Source organism: Prinia subflava, chromosome 2, assembly GCF_021018805.1.
Source record: "Prinia subflava isolate CZ2003 ecotype Zambia chromosome 2, Cam_Psub_1.2, whole genome shotgun sequence".
NCBI lineage: Eukaryota > Metazoa > Chordata > Aves > Passeriformes > Cisticolidae > Prinia > Prinia subflava.
The window spans coordinates 55,523,213-55,540,899 of NC_086248.1; the positions used below are offsets into that span (position 1 = coordinate 55,523,213).

At 38.4% G+C, this 17,687-nt stretch overlaps 2 long non-coding RNA genes across 3 annotated transcripts in view; one reads left to right on the forward strand and one right to left on the reverse strand.

The window, feature by feature from the left end:
- Window positions 1-17,687, reverse strand: part of LOC134546834 (uncharacterized) — an 86,662-nt gene that overhangs the window by 53,935 nt on the left and 15,040 nt on the right. The window lies entirely within an intron of this gene.
- Window positions 10-6,209, forward strand: LOC134546836 (uncharacterized). Its single transcript, XR_010079276.1, has 2 exons — window positions 10-1,230; window positions 5,968-6,209. It is a non-coding gene; the product is annotated as an uncharacterized LOC134546836 (long non-coding RNA).

The window sequence follows — 17,687 nt, forward strand, 5'->3', positions numbered from 1 at the left end:
TACAGCAAAAATAAGGGAAATTGAGACTAAGAATTAAGGAGGAGAAGTGTTTGATTTAAGATGAGCCTGAGAAAAGAGAGGAAAAGATGTTTGAGTACTTGTTTATATTATTTATTTCTTTTCTGATACCTGAAACAGTAATCAAAAATTTCGGTTTATTAGTAATTAATTTAATTAAATAAAGGTTGCCCAGTTTTTGCCTTTGATGCTGACAAATACAATAGCCAAACCTTCATTTCATGGACACCCTTTAGCATACTCTGTTTTGATAAAGTGGAGATGCATTAAAACCTTTGGAAACTGCAGGTGAACTCAGATGAAGACTCTTTATTCTGTCTGAGTACTCTCAACAGGGCTCTGCTGTGTCTTAGGGGAAAGCCAGCTGTGCTTTCCCCTAACACATACAAAACTAAAAGAAGCTTCGACTACATTGATAATAGGCTGACTTAAAAATAATTAATGCAACAGGCTGATATGCTGGTTTGAATTTCCTCCCGTACTTCTGTAATTACTCAGCTGCCAAACTACATCTGGTTTATATCTGTTCTGAAGACATGGAAAAGACACACAAAAGGCTGCACCCATCTCTAGCTATTTCCTATTTCTTTGTATGTTTAAAAAATGCAAATTCTGAAATTGTATAAACAATAACAAAAGCAAAGAAACAGTGTGCGTCTTTTTTCTAATAATGTTTCAAAAATTTATTTTAGGAGATTCATAATAAGCTTAAGAACTCAAAAAGGGCATGGTTCATCAGAGGACCCTCTACTATGTGGCCAAGAAAAGATGCATGTGAAGACATCCAGATATATTAAAAAGAATACTCTGTCAGATCCTCACTAACAAGGGACTAGATAGCATGTCCATGTCAGGGACTCTGACTCATTAATTCTCTGCTTAGCATCCTAAACATATGAAAATAAGTGGGAACCGGAGCGGCAACACCTCCTAGGGATAGGTCAACCTTTTTTTTTCCCTATTGAAACAAAGTCATTTAGCAACCCAGGAACACCCTTGTTCCCCTTTGGCTGGTTCTCTTGCTTTTTTGGCTTTTTTCTCCCCAGGTGCGAGGGTGGATAAGAACTTGCTGAGCTGGTTTTGAAAATGTAAAATGTGAAGAAAGGGAAATTAGACCCTGTCTGTGGTTTAAATTGAAATGGAGATCAATGTCCAGCACTTTCAAGCATAATGGGTGTGCACATGTTTTGGGAGCAGTTCTGTAAGTTTAATGTAAGTCAGTCTGCTTGTGTAATTCTACCATACCTTGTCAAGATTCCTGTCTGCAGCTATGTTTATTTTAGAAAATGTCTCTTCTAGTATTAAAAAAAATCAAAACAAGGATTTTGTTGTTCTAGCACAGTTCACAGTAAAATCAGGATTAGAATTCTGCTTCTTAAAAAAAAAAGTCTGCTAGCTGCCACACTGACTAAGCTACTTCATCCCTTGTTTCTCTCTGAACTCTTAAGTGGACTCAGAGTTTTACTTACTACCACAAAGCTGTCTGTGAAAGGAAAGGCACTGTAGAGGGCTGGGTGGTTTCTCGAGTGGCTAGATGATATCTGATAACAAATGAAGGTGGGAATTATGTTTCAATGGGTACTTCTAATCTTCATGCTGATGTTTCTGCACAGTTCCACAGCTCCTACTAGAAGTAGGAGAAGATCTGCTGGATGCAGTTTCAGAATATGTGGTGAAGAACATTTCTTGTTGCCATCTATCTTGTTTGTATGTGGGACAGTTATCTATGATTGAGAGATCCCTTTTCCCTTAATAATCCTTTCCTCTGCAATTGTGCTGAATTTGAAACCAGAGCAGTTTTTCACAGTTGCTGTTGAGATCCAGAAAGTGTTCTGTGGTATTAGTGGAAGAAAAGAAATCTCCAACACTACTTGTTTTAATGTCTAAGGGGATGGATCGCTCTAGCAACGGATCAGGAAGCACTGAAAAGTATAGAGTAATCTAGAAAATACTGTACTAATGGCCTGTTTTACAGAGCCCTGAGCAATGGTGAGTATCACTTTGTCCTGGATATTGCATTCATAGCAAATATGTTATTGTAGTAAGTTCTCTTCTGGAAAGCTTTATCTTGTGAGTAAATATCTGCCAAACTCGCCTGAAGACAGGGTCTGAGACCTGTGTGTCCTCAAAGTTTATAATCTTGGAGGATGCAAGTCTTTCAGATACATTGGTTTTACCCTGCCAAAACAAGCTGAGAAATATCACTCTAAAAATAGCCCTGTCTTTTGGCTCTGTGCATGCTTTAGGTAAGACATTCCTAAAACTTAATTATTAATTTTTTTTACTACTCTACAGAAACAAACTGCAAAGCTGATGAGGGTTGTAATTATTTTCATTTTTTGTCTTTCTTTACTCCTTTGAAGGCTAAATAGGTCAAATCCTGGCCACATTTTTTTTATATACAATGTTGTGATTGTTGTGGATTTTGAGTTGTTTTTGTCCTAAGATCTCAGATGATAAAGATTCTACCCAGGAACTCTGAATGAAGCAGAATCAATTTGAGTTAGGTGCCTAGTGTATAGAGGAATGAAAGGAATGTGTCTCCAAAGATAATATTCAAATAAATTTATCGTCCTCTTAAGTAAAGTTCCCTGTCTCATCTGTCACTTGCAGCTGCCATTGAATTAAAAAATCTGGTACCTTGCTACATTAGAAGAACCTGATGAAACATTAATATTTTCTGCAGCATGAGTAAAACAATTGTTCAATTATTGGACCAAAAATATTTTTTTGCCTGGGGATATTCTGTCATCCTCCTTGTCATAACACTGAGTCTGTGAAAGTGCACTTTTGATACATATGTGCTATGCACATGTTTTGTGAGTTAGGAAATGTGAACTCTCCACTGAGAGGCGAAATATTTTGTCAGCTGAATAAGCCTGGGAATAAAACAGAGGGCAAAAGTCTACCAAAGAATTTGAGACTGTAACTCTTTTTTAGGTACCAGCACTCACTGTGAAACAGATGAATGATAGGAACCTAAATACCTGTGTGGATCTTGGCCTATATATTGTTGATCCTTATCCAGGGTCTTGTCTAGATGGCTTCTCTTTCTTTATTCATCTCCGTGTTTCCTGGAGTCTTGATTTATAGCTATTTCAAGATTCACCTTTGGATACAAGAATGGATGATAATTATTTCTGGGCTTTGAGATCCCATGTTGGTAATGTGCAGTCTGACACAGCTCACAGTTTATATGAGAGGTCCATCAGTGTGCTGGCTTTGAAGGTGCCCTTGTACTGGTTCTTATGTGAACCCGGCAGCCTGTCTGCAGCATGACTGCACAGTTTTGGTAAGCCTGGAAAGCTCCTTTAAAGGCTTGCAAAAGGGAAAGGTCTCATTTCAGCACATTTTTACCAGTGACATAATCCTCTCTTAATATTTTTGTGTATAAAGCACCATGTCATTTCCCAGGTCAAGAAACTCATTCCCAAAGAATGTATGCCTCTGACTCTGGGAGAGAGAGTTTTTAAACAAAAAATTGTTGTTGCTGTTCAGAAGCTTTCCTGGGTGTCTTGCTCTTTAGCTGATCCACATTCTTTCCCAGTGAGAGGATGATAAGGCACTAGTGCCTATTTATAACTCGCAGGGAGAAATATTTATTTAGTGATGCAGTACTTAGTGAAGGAAAAAGACAGAAAAAAGCAGCCTAGTCCTAAATGCTTGCCCTGAGTTCTGTTGTAGGTTACTCCTCTGTGTTGGCATACTTACTCTTCTTACATCCATGGTGGAGGGCACCATGTGTGACTTGGCCTTTGAGAGCAAAATAAAACTACGTGTTCAGAACTGTGTAAAATGACTCACAAGGAAACCATGTGTTCTTTTCATGTTCTCAAAGTTTTGTGTTTGATTTTTTGTTTTTCTGAGAATGGCTATTTATATGATGGTAGTACTTAGAGGCCCAAGTGAAACCTGCATTGCTAGGCTGTGTGCAAATACATGATGAGAGACAGGCTCTGCCCTTAAAAGTCAGTGATCAAAAAGACCCTGACAACAAAAAGATAGGACAGGAAATGGATATGATGTGACTGTCCAAGAATTATGTCATAGTTCAATCACTTGCACACTGAAGTACCATTTACTTTTCATCTTCTCCTTCCAAAGAGTTAAGAATTAGGTAGAAGGTAAAACACAGCTCCAGAGGCAAGAATTCAACTTCAGTGAATAACTGGTCATTGCTTACTACTCCTTGTTTGTTACCTTGAGCTGGATGAGAAAAAGAGGGATCTTGGATCTGTTTTTTACAGATGTCCTCACCACAGTGCTATGAAGATGGCAATTTTCAAGCCTTGTTGATTTTGTGACTCTTTTTTACTTTCAGTTTAAATCTCCCACACTGAATATATATGACATCACTCGTCAGCTCAGAGGTAGATTCCATACAGAACAGCTTCCTTTTTAACATCCTGTTCAGATGAGATTGTGTGACAATTGACAAGGAATGTCCTTTTTGCCAGGCTGGAAGTCCAGGATGCTTGTTTTCTAATCTGTCAGGGAATGGATTGGTTATTTTATACTTTTTCTAAGAGGTGGGAAAAGCTTAGTATTAGGAAAGGAGTGTTAAGAATAGACAGCATAGCTTTAGTAAATTTTCAATGAGCATGACATTTTTCTTTCTGTGAGGTCTATATCCATATTGTTTCACTAAGCAGAGGAAAAAGCAAGGCACTACTTTACCCACACAGGCTGTCTCCTTGGATGTCATTTTGTGGTGTGTCTTGTGTGCAAATGTCTCTTATATAAAAGATTTGTGCAGTATGATTTGAATAAAACCAACCATTTTCTAAAGATATGAGAGTTTTACTGGAATCACTTCAAATATTAACTCCATCAATGGCTGACACCCTTTTAAAAGACTTTGGTAGGATGATTTAATTCCCCACATATTTAGTCAAATTGTACTCTTTACTGTAAGAAGTTTTCCTTCTGAGTTCCAACTAGAAAAAAATGAGGAAACTATAGCCCCATTTATTTAATATATTAATTAATTTATTACATTTGTTTATTATTATCCTGAGTTATGAGTAATACTGCTCTGGAAGTTTAAGCATGTGATGGTCAAAAGGAACTTCCTGAATGCCTGGGCCAACTGTAATGGAAAAGTGAGCTATAAACCCCCTGCCTAGTACTTTTACTAAAAATACCTTTTTGAAGTGATGTCTGCATTGTGCCTAGGAGCCACAATCCTAGACTACCAACACAATGTGGATAATATTGTCAGACAAGGTCAAAAGGGGGTGACTATTCCACAAATTTATGATCTCTTTAAAAGAATATGACAGAACTGGATGAGATTGGTTACAGGTATGTTCAACAGTTTTGGCTGTGTCAAACCTACAGTAGCTTAAATTTTGTCAAGGTTTTCTCAAAAATAATGTTAGAAGAGAGATTTCAGTAGGGATTTGAAGAAGACCAGTAAAATCACTTTGTTTTTGAGACTGTATCTGAAATATGAAATATGGGGAGTTAAGCTATTGTAAAAGATGGAAGTCAACTACCAGTATAGGTGAAATGGGAAGAAATATAGGAACTAAACAGTGAGCAGCCTGAAGTCTTCCTCTGATGTGAAAGAATGAAGAAAAATTGTTTAATTTCAAGAAAGAAGTGACAGTAGTCTAAGAGATGGATTAAGAAAATGATGACTGTACTAACTTTCTGGATGGTTAGGAGAAGGCTAGCTGTGTATGAATAAAGGCAGAAGAAAAAAACAGTTATATAAGGTTGCACGTCTGGGCAGCACATTCATCTGATGGAAGAGCAGCCCTTTACATCCTTTTCATGCAGAACTGAGAGAGGCTTATTGCTGAGGACCTGTCTTGCCAAACAAGTGTTCCATGCAACTGTGACTTGTAATCCTCTACTTGTATAAAATTACTTTCTTCTCCTGCTGAATTTGTCTAAATGGAAAACACAGAGGAAATACTAATCTGTGCTGCTTTCCTTCTGCAGGGAATAAATGTCCAGGAAAACAGGGGGTGACACAGGTGTGAGGGACAGATGGCAGAGCTCTTCCCACAGCTCCTGAAGAGGCCAGAGAGTGCCCAGGCTTGTTCCACTGCAGTGAATCCCCCTGCCCGGCCTACACTCACTTTCTGTACTGCGAGATGAATGAAGCAAACCAGATAACTTGGCCTTGAGATGCTGCAGTTGTCAGCAAATTGTTCAGAATAAAAATATTCAAAAGACACAAACCTCACAGTCCTCCCTGACTCTGGATTTTCCTTTCCCCATGCTGAGTCCATTAATTTAGATATTTTGAACATGGCTTAAAGAGGGCCTTAACTCTGTGGGTACTGACTGCTGTCAGTTCATACAATCACTCCATGGGTGGGATTTAAAAAAATACTCTGAGGTGGCCCACGACAGAATCCCATGTTCTTTGTGTAATTCATTGGGAAAAGGGTTGAATTTTCTTTTCGCCACTCACATTAATGAAGCAGGCCAGGCTGTAACAGGTAGCTGATGTTCCCACAGTTTGGGAAGCTTATACTTAAATTAAAAATATAATGCAGCCTTCTTACAAATTGTGAAATTGGACAGCCTGCAACTATCTGATAGTCCACCTCTGAGAGATCATGGGTAGGGACAATGTTGTTCTTTCTGTAAGAGTACTAGCCTCTAACTCTGACCACTACAGAGGGACCCTTCTCAAGTCTAGTTTTATTCAAGTTTCCACGTACATGTGAAAAAAAAAGCCATTTTCAGTGCATGATAAAATATTCACAACTATTGCATCCTTATAACATACCCTATGTCTGCTTGTTCTCACATGGGCATAAAACACTGTGCAGCTCAGCCCTACCTCCAGAAACTTGAAATACATTGTGCAAGATTAAATACAATGCAAACTCTAGTGAAAACAAAAAAAAAAGTCTGGAGAGATTGAAAGCAGTGCACAGTGAAGCTGCATGCCAAATAAATTTCCCCTGAGTTGCCTTTGATGGCCAAGGTGAAGACCTCTAATTTCGGTAACAGCACTACTTTTTCTAGTGAAAGCTTGAGATCAACTCCAGTAATGGTTACTCCCAGTCCAGAAAAGTCTTGGTGGTAACTTTCAGTTTTCATGTTGTTCTGTAGTAACTCACTGCAGCAATATTGTATAAGACGCATTTGTTTTTTCATGTAAAGAAAGAATCATTTCACTTTTTATTTCATTTGTTGCTACTAATGCAGGTCTTCAGGGCCAGAACAATCCAAAGAGTCAGTGAATGGAGTCACATTTAGGGTCTGCAAATCCAGCTCAAATTCTGACCTTGGATCAAATGAAGAGCTTGATAATCTTCTCTCAACATTTGTTTTTGTTGTCCCACAGGCTGACAGAACTGATGATAGGCAGTTTCTGCTCAGAATATTTCCTTAACAGTTTTCTAAACATGTGATGGAGCTGTCTGGGAAACCTAACATGAGGATTGCTGTCACATCTTAGTGCTACTCAGTAAAAAGTCAAGAATGTACCCAGTTTAAAATATATGTTTAACTGATGATGGAAATGGGACATAGGCATATGTATATTGTTTGTCTGAATAAAGCCATCTCCTTGAAAGTGTAGCCAAGGTGGCTGCTCAGGCCAGGATCCTGCATTTAAAACTAATTAATATTTTTCTTTGTCCAGAAAGAATAATTTCTGTCATGATTGGAGCTAGGCAGAGAAATACTCAGTTGCAACATCAGCTCCTCTGATATCTGTCAACCAGTCAGAATAGAAAAGATGTCAACTGTTTTGAAAAGCTGGCTGAAACCAAACAGGCCAGGCTGCCTCAGACCTCTTTCCTTCTCCCCTGCCTGCTTGGCCACTTGTGCTTTGGTGCCTCTTCAGCTGATTATTCAGCTTCACAAGACTTTCTAACGAGATTGTACTCAGATATGGAAATGGCAAAGTCCACTGTGGGAGAGAATTGCTGTTCTTTCTCCACACCACTTTCTGGTGTACTTAGATTTCTGTAATTCAGTGAAATATAGTCATGCTATAACTTTCTAATGTAGAGATATTTTTAATGATTAATTCACCTTATAGTCAATCACCTCATGGACTCTTGAAACCAGCGCACATGTTAGGACTGATGGAAAGGGAACTGATGACAAGATAAGTGTGCCTCAGAAATATGATAGTCTTTGGGCATAAAACAGATTGAATTTTGCTTCACTGAGTAAGAAAATTAACACTGGTAGTGCGTGACATGTAATTCAGTTTGCAGGGTTTCCAAAGGAACTCTGTGCTTTCACTGTACAGTGAAATCTGATTTCAGAAAGTAATTATCTATACTAACCTGCAGGGTGCAGACAAAGCACTCCCTGTTTTGGATACATTTCTAGATCACATTAAATCTCTGGGGAATCACTCTTGATCTTAATTTTGGCATATTTTTTAAAAAGTTGTTCGACGTGCCTAACAAAATAGACAGCCTTTCAGTGTTTTTGTCTAACAATCTGATGAACCCATAATTTTTCCATCATGGTACACCATAATCAGATTTTTTTTTTTTTTGGTAACTGTCAAAAATTACATTAATTTTTCCAATACTCTTTCTCTCTCTCTCTCTTTTTTTTTTTTTTTAATTAACCCTTTCAGTCTGACAACACTTTTCTCATTTCTCTATAGAAGACATTGTAATATTATGAAGGAAAATGCCAGAAGTCAAGTGTGAGAAAACAATATTGTGCTAATCAAAGTATTGTAAAGTTAAATAGTGTAGTGGTCAAAGAAGTCTACATGGGTCTAATAAGTAAGAAGTATCTGTTTAGACTGTGACTTCATGTTTGATTGTGAGACAATGTCTCACTGAGCAATTGATGTAGCTTTGATATCCTCATTATTTTCCTCAGGCTTTTATACTACAACCTTTATTTTACTGATGAAAATGGACAAATTATCCCTTTGTGTCCAGGATCAGCAGAATAGTTACCTTCAACCTCCTGGCAAGCCCAAACACAGGCGTAATAGAAGATCTGCAGAAATGCCAGAGGCTTTTTAAGGATATGCTGAGCAGTACAAAAGTGCAAGGTTTGAGCAGCTCCTCCTTTCCTCACATTTCCTTTGTTTTTGAAAGCATTGAAACCTCTGAAGCATGGTTGTCACTCCATGGAAGGCAATGCCCTAGGTCAGCTTTGTCACAGACCTCTCATATTGTCAAACTAGAACTTTGGCTTGGCACAAGGCTAAAAAAAAGAAAGCGGCCATCAAACAAGCAAAGGTAATGCACTCTACTCCATTTTCAGATATTAGGATGAAGAGAAATATTTTCCTATCCTAGATGGATTATTCTGTATTTCAGCACTTTTAGTTCCTTTTTTAGCTGCTGAGAAGACTTTGCTTGAAAAGGTACTTGACAAACACAAAACTTTGTGAAGAGACTATATTTCATTCTGGCCTTGAATCAGACTTATTCTGCAGAAGTTTATTTTCATGTCTGAAATGGATTTCCTATTGTTTTTGACAAGGGTGGGAACTAGATCTGGCTACCTTTGTCCATCAGGCTTCTATCCCATGGCTTGATTATTTTACTGGATGTTTTTAATGTTTATTAATCTTTAAAATTCAAGATTAGGGTAAAGAAACCAGAGGGTTGTAGAGTTTGAAGAGCTGTAGTTAACTACAGAATTTGTACCTCTGCCATTCCTCTATTTTATCCTTTTCTTTAGGGATCCAATGGCCAGAATTTGAAATAACATTTAGACTTTTCCTTGCACTTCTAATAGGATGGTGTTTTCCTGCACCTAAGAGACCCACTTCTGGAAAGACATAAAAGAGGCCACAGCTTATCTTCAGGATCTCAGCCTTCATTTAAAGCAAACAAACTGAAGAAAAAATATATTAAAACAATTATTTGGAGGCTACAGCAGTGAGTATTGTAATACCTTGCTTTTAAACATCCAGGCTCCCTGTAGATTACATAGCAGCTGTCACCCAGGGTCAAGGACAAGCACCCTCCCATGCAGGGTGTGTCTTTGTCAGTATTGCAGAAAGGACCTGCTGAGTGCTGGGGCAGATTTTCAAACGAAAATGTTTATCTCCACTGCTTCTTCTGTCAATGTAGCACTGCATTAGGTATGGTTTTTGCATGTCCCATTGTTCAGGGAGAGGGACAGGAGAGGTGCTTTGTGGATACTTGCTGTAGCCATGCATGAGTTAGGCATCAAGTTCATGGGAATGTAGGGTAATTCAGGCTGGAAGGGACTTCTGGCATGTGAAGAAACAAATATAGACACACTTGAATTTTTTATGTTATGAAAAGGTGTACATAGGATTTAGTTTATGCTAGGGCTGGTTGATAGTTAAAATGAGATTTCTGGGACCATGTTTCTATAATTTTGATATTAAAAATCCCCATAGGAGTTTACTTTTTCCCAGGATGGTTTCTTAGACTTGGGATACAGGAGCTCCCAAAACAGGGTTCTGGTCTTCAGAAACTTCAGTGTAGTCTTTCCCTCTCATTCTGTCAAGATGGTGACATGCAATAAGAGCTGAAGACACTACAGACTTTGGACAAACTTATCACATGTAAAATGTTATATCAAGCTTCCACAGAAATGGTTGTTTGGGATGTTTTTCTAATAAAACATAAGTGTGTCAGGCACTCTTGTGTAGTCATGGGTCTGGCTGGTAGCCATCAGTGAGAATTTTGCTGCTTATCCTCATGCTTGCAGGCACAAGAGTGTAGGAACTAGGACTGATCATAAAGATACAAGCTCTGTGATGCAAGTTGTCTAATTTGTAGCTTTAGTTATTAATTTTAAAGCTGAAAATATCTGTTTGCTTAAAATTTTTAAGGTCAGAAGATTATATGGGCTTTCAAAGCTGTGGAAACCACTGAAAGACAGTTGTTTCACTCAGACAGCAGACATGAAGAACTCTGAAAGCACAGAAAGCAGGCAGAAAATGAGCAGTTCAGAAGAACAGTTGTATTTTTGGAGTATTTTGCCTGACTTAAGCAAAGAAATAATTTCCTAAAAATACCCTTCAAAACCAGACTACTTGTACAGAATGAGAGAAATGGACTCGCAGCTTTGATATATGACTTTCCTCTAAAATTCTCTATGTGTTTGATCTGACAGGTACTATCATTACAAAAGATGGCCCTTAGTTTAAAATAATACATCAGTTAATCAAAATTTAATGGAGAAATGCTAATGTACCCACATATTCTGAACACCAACATGCAAAAAAATACCTTGCAAAAGTATCATTGATCTGCAGCTGGCCAGACTCTTCCAGGACATCTTGAAAATGCATGATAGCACATAACTAAACACACATCCTGAGAAAAGGGCAATGATCCCTGGGAAACTTTCTTATGTGCTTTCATCCTATCCAACCAAAATAACCCCCAAAGCAATCCTAAGTGTGCATTCCAAACCCTTTGTGTTCACCTCTCAGAAAGGACACGTGACTCTGGGGTATTGAGATCCATGTACTGTAAATGTGCTCACAAGGGTGAGGAACCACAACTTACATTAAACCACCTGCTTTTGGGAGATCTGCTAGAGCTGTGGCCATGCAGAACCAGGCAATTACCAGCAGTTAATATCTTTTTCCAGCCAAGAAAAAGAACTGTTCAGGGACTATTTTTCAATGGGAGTAAGGACAAACTGTGGACACTCTTTTGACCCAATCTTGTCAAAGTCTTTTCCTGACAGTCTATCCTTCTCTTTATCAATGGGAAAATAAGCCCTGCTGTCCATTTCTTTGTCACGACTTCGAGGTTACTGTGGTTATGATTCAGAGTGGGTGGCAATAAGAAATAAAAAGGAATAAGAAAGAAAAGGGAATCAGCATTGCAGATAAATAAACCTCCAGCCTGGATCCAAGACTAGAACCAAAAGATGAGCTGTGTATTTACATAGCTTTTCTGCACTGCAGTCAGCAGAGAGATATTGGCACTCACACCAACTCACACTAATAGGCTGGAAGCAATCCAGCTGTCCTAGACCCTCATCTGCACTCTTCAGAGGATGCTGCCCATTCTGACACCCAAGTAAAAGTTTTTAGGCATACCCATATTCATTCCCATCTTCACATATGGTTGAGTGATTTAGCACCTGAATTCCACTCATAGCTGGACTTTCAAAAGCTTTTGTTCCTCAAGTTAGCAGTTAAAAGCAAATTAAAAAGAAAAGCCTCTACAGGAATAAGTAGAACTGTAGCTATCCCCTTGTACCAATGCTAATGGTAGAGGGGTGAGTAACACAGGGAAGTATTAGAAGCAGGTGCAAATTACTCTCCACCCACATATTTGGTAGAATTGCCTTTACCTAGTTCTGTGTATAGGGAGGGACAGGAGGAAACTCAGGCCTTACAGTAAGTGTTTTGTGTAGTGCACTCTAGGCACTGATACGTAGCTGAGAGACACTTATATAATAAATGTTCACTTTTACTGTGGTTCTGGAAAAGACTGTGACCAAATTTCTTCTTCTGCAAATTCTTGAGTTCAGTACTGACCTTGCCAATGCCAGAGTAGACCAGGAATTGCCTAACTGAAGTCAAACGAGTCAACACATGTGGGAGTGAGGACTCTGAACCTACTCGTGTTTCCCACTAAGAGTGCTAGAGTAGCACTGGCTGTCTGAAATCTCCCTGTTTGCCTGTAACCACAACACTAAAATCTGCTCAGGGACTTGAATGCACACCTCAGAATTTTAAACAGAGTACAGTTTCAATCAGAGTCTTTTAGGATAAGATTTATATTTGATATTATGAGAAACTCGAATCTGTTGACCTTAAGGCCATATTAGGCTATGTTATTATTTTAACCTCTCTCTGGGATGGTGGGTTTAGATGTGGGAAGAAGGGTGTGGCCAGATTTCCTGAGTTTTATTCAAAATTGAGTATTTTTCTATGGTAGTTTTAAATTAAATTAGACTAAAGACATGGACAGGCATGTGACAATGTTAACAAATTAAATTTTGAGATATAATTGTGTATATTAAGAGAAATAGTAAGGTAGCTTTGAAGATATGTAGATTGAACTCTTCTTTTTTTAGGGAAAGAGAAATAGAGGAGAAAGAAGGCACAGGAGTGGTGGCAGTTTCATTTTGCCTATCTCTTAACATTGCTCTAAGAGACCTGAAGAAAGTATAGAGAGGGCAGCAGCCGTAAGACCTTCTGGACAAGAGCTCATATTCAGGAGAGAATTAAAATGTGCATAAATGCTTTATTGATGTATTTGAAGCATCCAGGATCAATCAGAGTTAATTTTCTTTGGTGCTCTGCACACACAAGTTATTTTTTGTATCAGCAAGAACTTAGTTTTATAATGTCTTTTTTTTTAGTTCTATATTGTTCTATATTGTTCTTTATTATTATCTTATCCAATTGACTTCATTTGTACTGGGTTTGAGTTAATAATTTAACAATTTCTGCAAACTTTTTCAAACAAAAGGGTACACACTGAAATATCTGAGGGTAATCTTCAAGACAGTTTTATCTAGATGCCTTAATCCTTTATTAAGATAAAATCTTTTTGCTCGTTCTCCTAGAGTTCAATGACATTTCAAATTTCCTATGAAAGATTTCATACAATTTGCCATTAAGAGTAGATGCACTCTTTACCCTGTCTTTTTCTGAGTGAGCAGTTCCCTCAAATATTTGTCAGGATGTGGGAAACCAGAATAATTTCCTTCATCTTCTTGAAGAAATCTCCACTCCCATTTCCGAGATTTCATAATTAATAGTCCTAGCTGCTGTGAAGCTTAGCTAAAGGAAGGGACACCCCATTTTTCTCTTGGACAATATCCTGTTTTGCTGAAATAATGCAGTAATGGACACCAATGGTGACAGAGTTGGCTCAAGTACCAGCCCTGGGCTCCAGCTGCCCCCTCACCCGCACCTCATTCACATGCTGCTGAAGTTGGGCATCCACCCAGCAGCTTTGCAAACTGGACAGGTAGAAATAGATCTAGCACGTTTAATCAATAATATGAAATTTTTGTCATCCTTGCTTTACACTGACATTTTTAGCTTACTCAGACCAAAACCTCCATGGACTTCCATGTCCACCTGTACAGAAAAGATGTGTTCTTCTGTAAATTCCCCAAGAACTGTCTTCAGCTGGAAAGCATCATCTCAGTGGGTAAGATAACCTCATTTCTGCAGCCTGCAGAGTTCACCAGTGTAGGCTCATGTCTGTGGCTGATCACAAGGCAGACAATTAAAGACTCAGATTGACTGAGGGAGAATGTGTAAGTCTACTGGTGCATTATTTTGAAAAAAGAACCAGAACATCAAATACCAGCCTTGAGAAGATTATAAAATATAATTGCTGTTTTAAGCTTACTTTATCCTATAAGGACTGATTCCATGAAAACATATTTTAAAGGTTAAATGTCTGATCTTCAGATCCCTGCTCACAGCTAATCCTCGTCATTGGGTTTATTCACACTGGTGTCAGATGGAAAAACATGAGTGAGACTATATTCTTACCTAGATCAGCAAAACACTTAAAAATTTATCTTTATTGTTAAGTATATTCTGACTGTCTTCGAGACACTCAAGGGTGGTTTTGAACTGAGATTTTATATATTTTCCATGGAATAATTAACAAATAGTTAAACATGTAGGTAGGAAGGAAAAAAATTGTAAATGTGTTGCATGGATCCTGCTGTCATAAGTGTGCATCTAACCCAAAGTGCTTGGCTGGATTAGTTCAGTGGCACCACCAGCTCCTTAAGGCACTTGTAACTCAGACTGGAAAAGTTTCATTCTTCCTCCTGTTTTGTCGCAATAAATTTTGTCCAGACTGGGCAAAGCATGCTATCCAGGAAAGAGGCAAGGTCAAAGACAAAAACATGCCTCATAAGATGGCTGTAATGATCTCTTATCTTTGCTATTACTACTACAACAACGAAGTTTATATCCTGTCCTGATAATGCTTATTTGAGATAGCAAGTTATTTTTCTCTCTTATCTTAGTGAAAATTTAATTTTATTTTAACTTACTTCAAAACAATTTTTTAACCTTCTTTCTCTTGGAGGCTGGAAAGGTCTTCAGGGATTTATAGGACTTTCACATACATAAATTGAACCAAGATTTAATAAGAGGCATTACTCTAAAATGCATAAGGTTCCACTTCAGGAAGAATAGCTATGGAATGATTCAGAACTCTCTGGAATTTGGTATATAATCCATTAATCTCTCCAGGAGGTTTCTATAACTGTGCAGCTACACATTGATTGACTACATTATTTTATATACTTGTATTGATATCTGTTATATGAATCTTTGCCCCTTAATTTTGACTATGTTATACAATTTTTTTTTTAATTAAAGGAGGCTCTTAATGGCTCGGTTTGAAACAGATGAATATCCCTGTTGACTTTATGCTGACATGTGAAATGTACTTTGATGGTTTAATCTTACTCCAGATACTAACTCCTATACACATGTTCCCTAATTAATATTGTATGTCTTCCATTTGTTATTCCTTTTACCAGAGGGGGAATTTAGACAAGACCTTACCACCCTGGGTACTCTGAAAATGTACTATTTACTTATTTTAGATATTATCACTACTACAATTAGGACTAATGAAAAGCCAAAATAAGCATGTTGGAAGCAGATGTCTTCGTATACCAATGCAACATTGACTCCAAGAGGATTTAAATCAAAGCATTTGCCAGGTACTACTAGGTTTCACTGCTTAGTTATGGAAAATATTTCATTAACATGGCTGACTGGCAAGACTGGAGTTATGTTGAGCAGCAAAAAAATAAATGTTGTTGTAAGTTTCTTTCCAAAATAAAAGGAGAAATATGCTAATGACCTCTCCTATAAAACTGTTGTCCCCTTCCACACATAAAGCTACCATTTATAGTGCATTTGGATTTTAAAGTAACCTCCTCCTATTTAGTCTAAATAAGCATGTCTCCTTAGCAACAAATGTCACCTAATTAAAGTATGTCACTCAACTTAGCATCTCAGTGAAAGATTGAAGTAGAAAGGGCACTAGGAAGCAGCTGAAAGCAAAAGGGAAAAAATGCAAGGAATGCCAAAGACCCTTCAGGAATATCATATAAGAAAAGTCATTGAAAAATGAGGTCATTAAAGGAATAAAAATATATTGAAGTGGCACTTGTTTAGAACTACTTGTAAACCTGATTTTTAGTCTTTGCAGGTCTTTCAGGTTATCATTAGGTACAATTTTTAAGGTCTTTTTTTTTTCTCAGAGAGGAAATTTCCTTTAGATAACTAGGTTAAAAATGGCCTAAAAGTCTGAGGTAAGAAACCCTCTTAATATTGTTCACCATTGACAAAACAGTGTGGGAAAGATCGAGTTCAAGAAAGAAAAATACCTTATCCCAATGTCACCAAAGTGGGATTGAAGAAGGACCTTTGGAAATGCCCTGCACTTTCTTGAATGCTTCTGACACTTCTTTGAATAGAAGTAGCTCTAGGGGAGTGCTGAGGGCTTCTTGTGAATCCCATTTTCCTTAGGCCTTTCCACAGTAAATAAGTTGATGACTAAACCCAGGAGCCACTGAAATCCCAGTGGGAGATGAATTACACAGTCCAAACAGCTTCTGAGGCTTTGAAAGGGCCCCTATGACTGTACTGGAGTTGTGTGTCACTTCCAGATTGTGCCAGGGCAAGTCTTTGGGAAAATTAAGCTTTCATACCTGAGATGGTGGGAGATGGATAGGTCTGAGCCTGCATATGTAAAGCCGGCGGGGTGGGTGTCTGACCACAGACTATTTTCATGGCAAGGGCTTATCAAAAGAAAGAACACAACAGGAAAGCCACCCTGAGTGGTCAGGTGAGATGGATGATCTCAAATACCTGGCTCCAGGTCATATGTTTAGAGTCATAAATGTCAGTGGACACAAATGTCAGGGATTTCAGTCACTTGTGACTCTCCTCTGTAGACAAAATGAATGCTCAACATCTTCAGTCCTTAATCATGGCTGAAACTCAGGAGAAGCTAGATCCTTTGCAGTCTGAAATTGCCCTAAAGCTGATTGCACTTTGAACTTCTCTTTGTTCACAGGTTTCCTCTTTTGTGTTGTTTTCCCAGCCTACAACTTCAGCTATTCTCCCCTTGGTCCAAACTCCTTCGTGTATCAGTTTCAGCTGCAGGCAGCCTCAGTGCCAGCAAGGAGCCTCTGCTTTAGCTCAGAAGCAGCTCAAAGCCTCTCATCTCTGCCTAGCTTCACTCCTAATGCCAGTTTGCTTGCTTATATGGGAACATGTGCATTAGGATCAATACTGACCCTGTTTAAAGGGCCAGGCTATGTAAATTTGCCGTTGGACCCTCTGAGGTTTGTAAATTTAGGTAGTACCCCGAAACAGTGATGATTTCATTCTGACTTTCTGCAATTTCCTCTCCAAATTCTAAGTCTGGGTGACTCAATTCAGGCTGCACCTCAGGAGGACAGAGGCAGACAAACAGGAAAACACCGAAGAAGAATGCAATGTTTCTCTTGGACCTCCAGGAAAGTTTGAATTGAGTTCAGGTGTTGACCAAAGACATTTGGGGAAGGATTCCTTACCTGAAGGTGGTATTTATTTTGTAGCACCAGCATGTTGTCTGCACTGGATAATAATACGCCCACTGAGCTTACTTTCGTCACAGCTTTTCCTCTGACCTCATTCCGCTTCCTGATCACAGATGTTTTCATAGACAATACCTTTCAAAGAAATTTTTTAAAGAATTTGGGAGGCCTCTATGTACAGTCAGTGA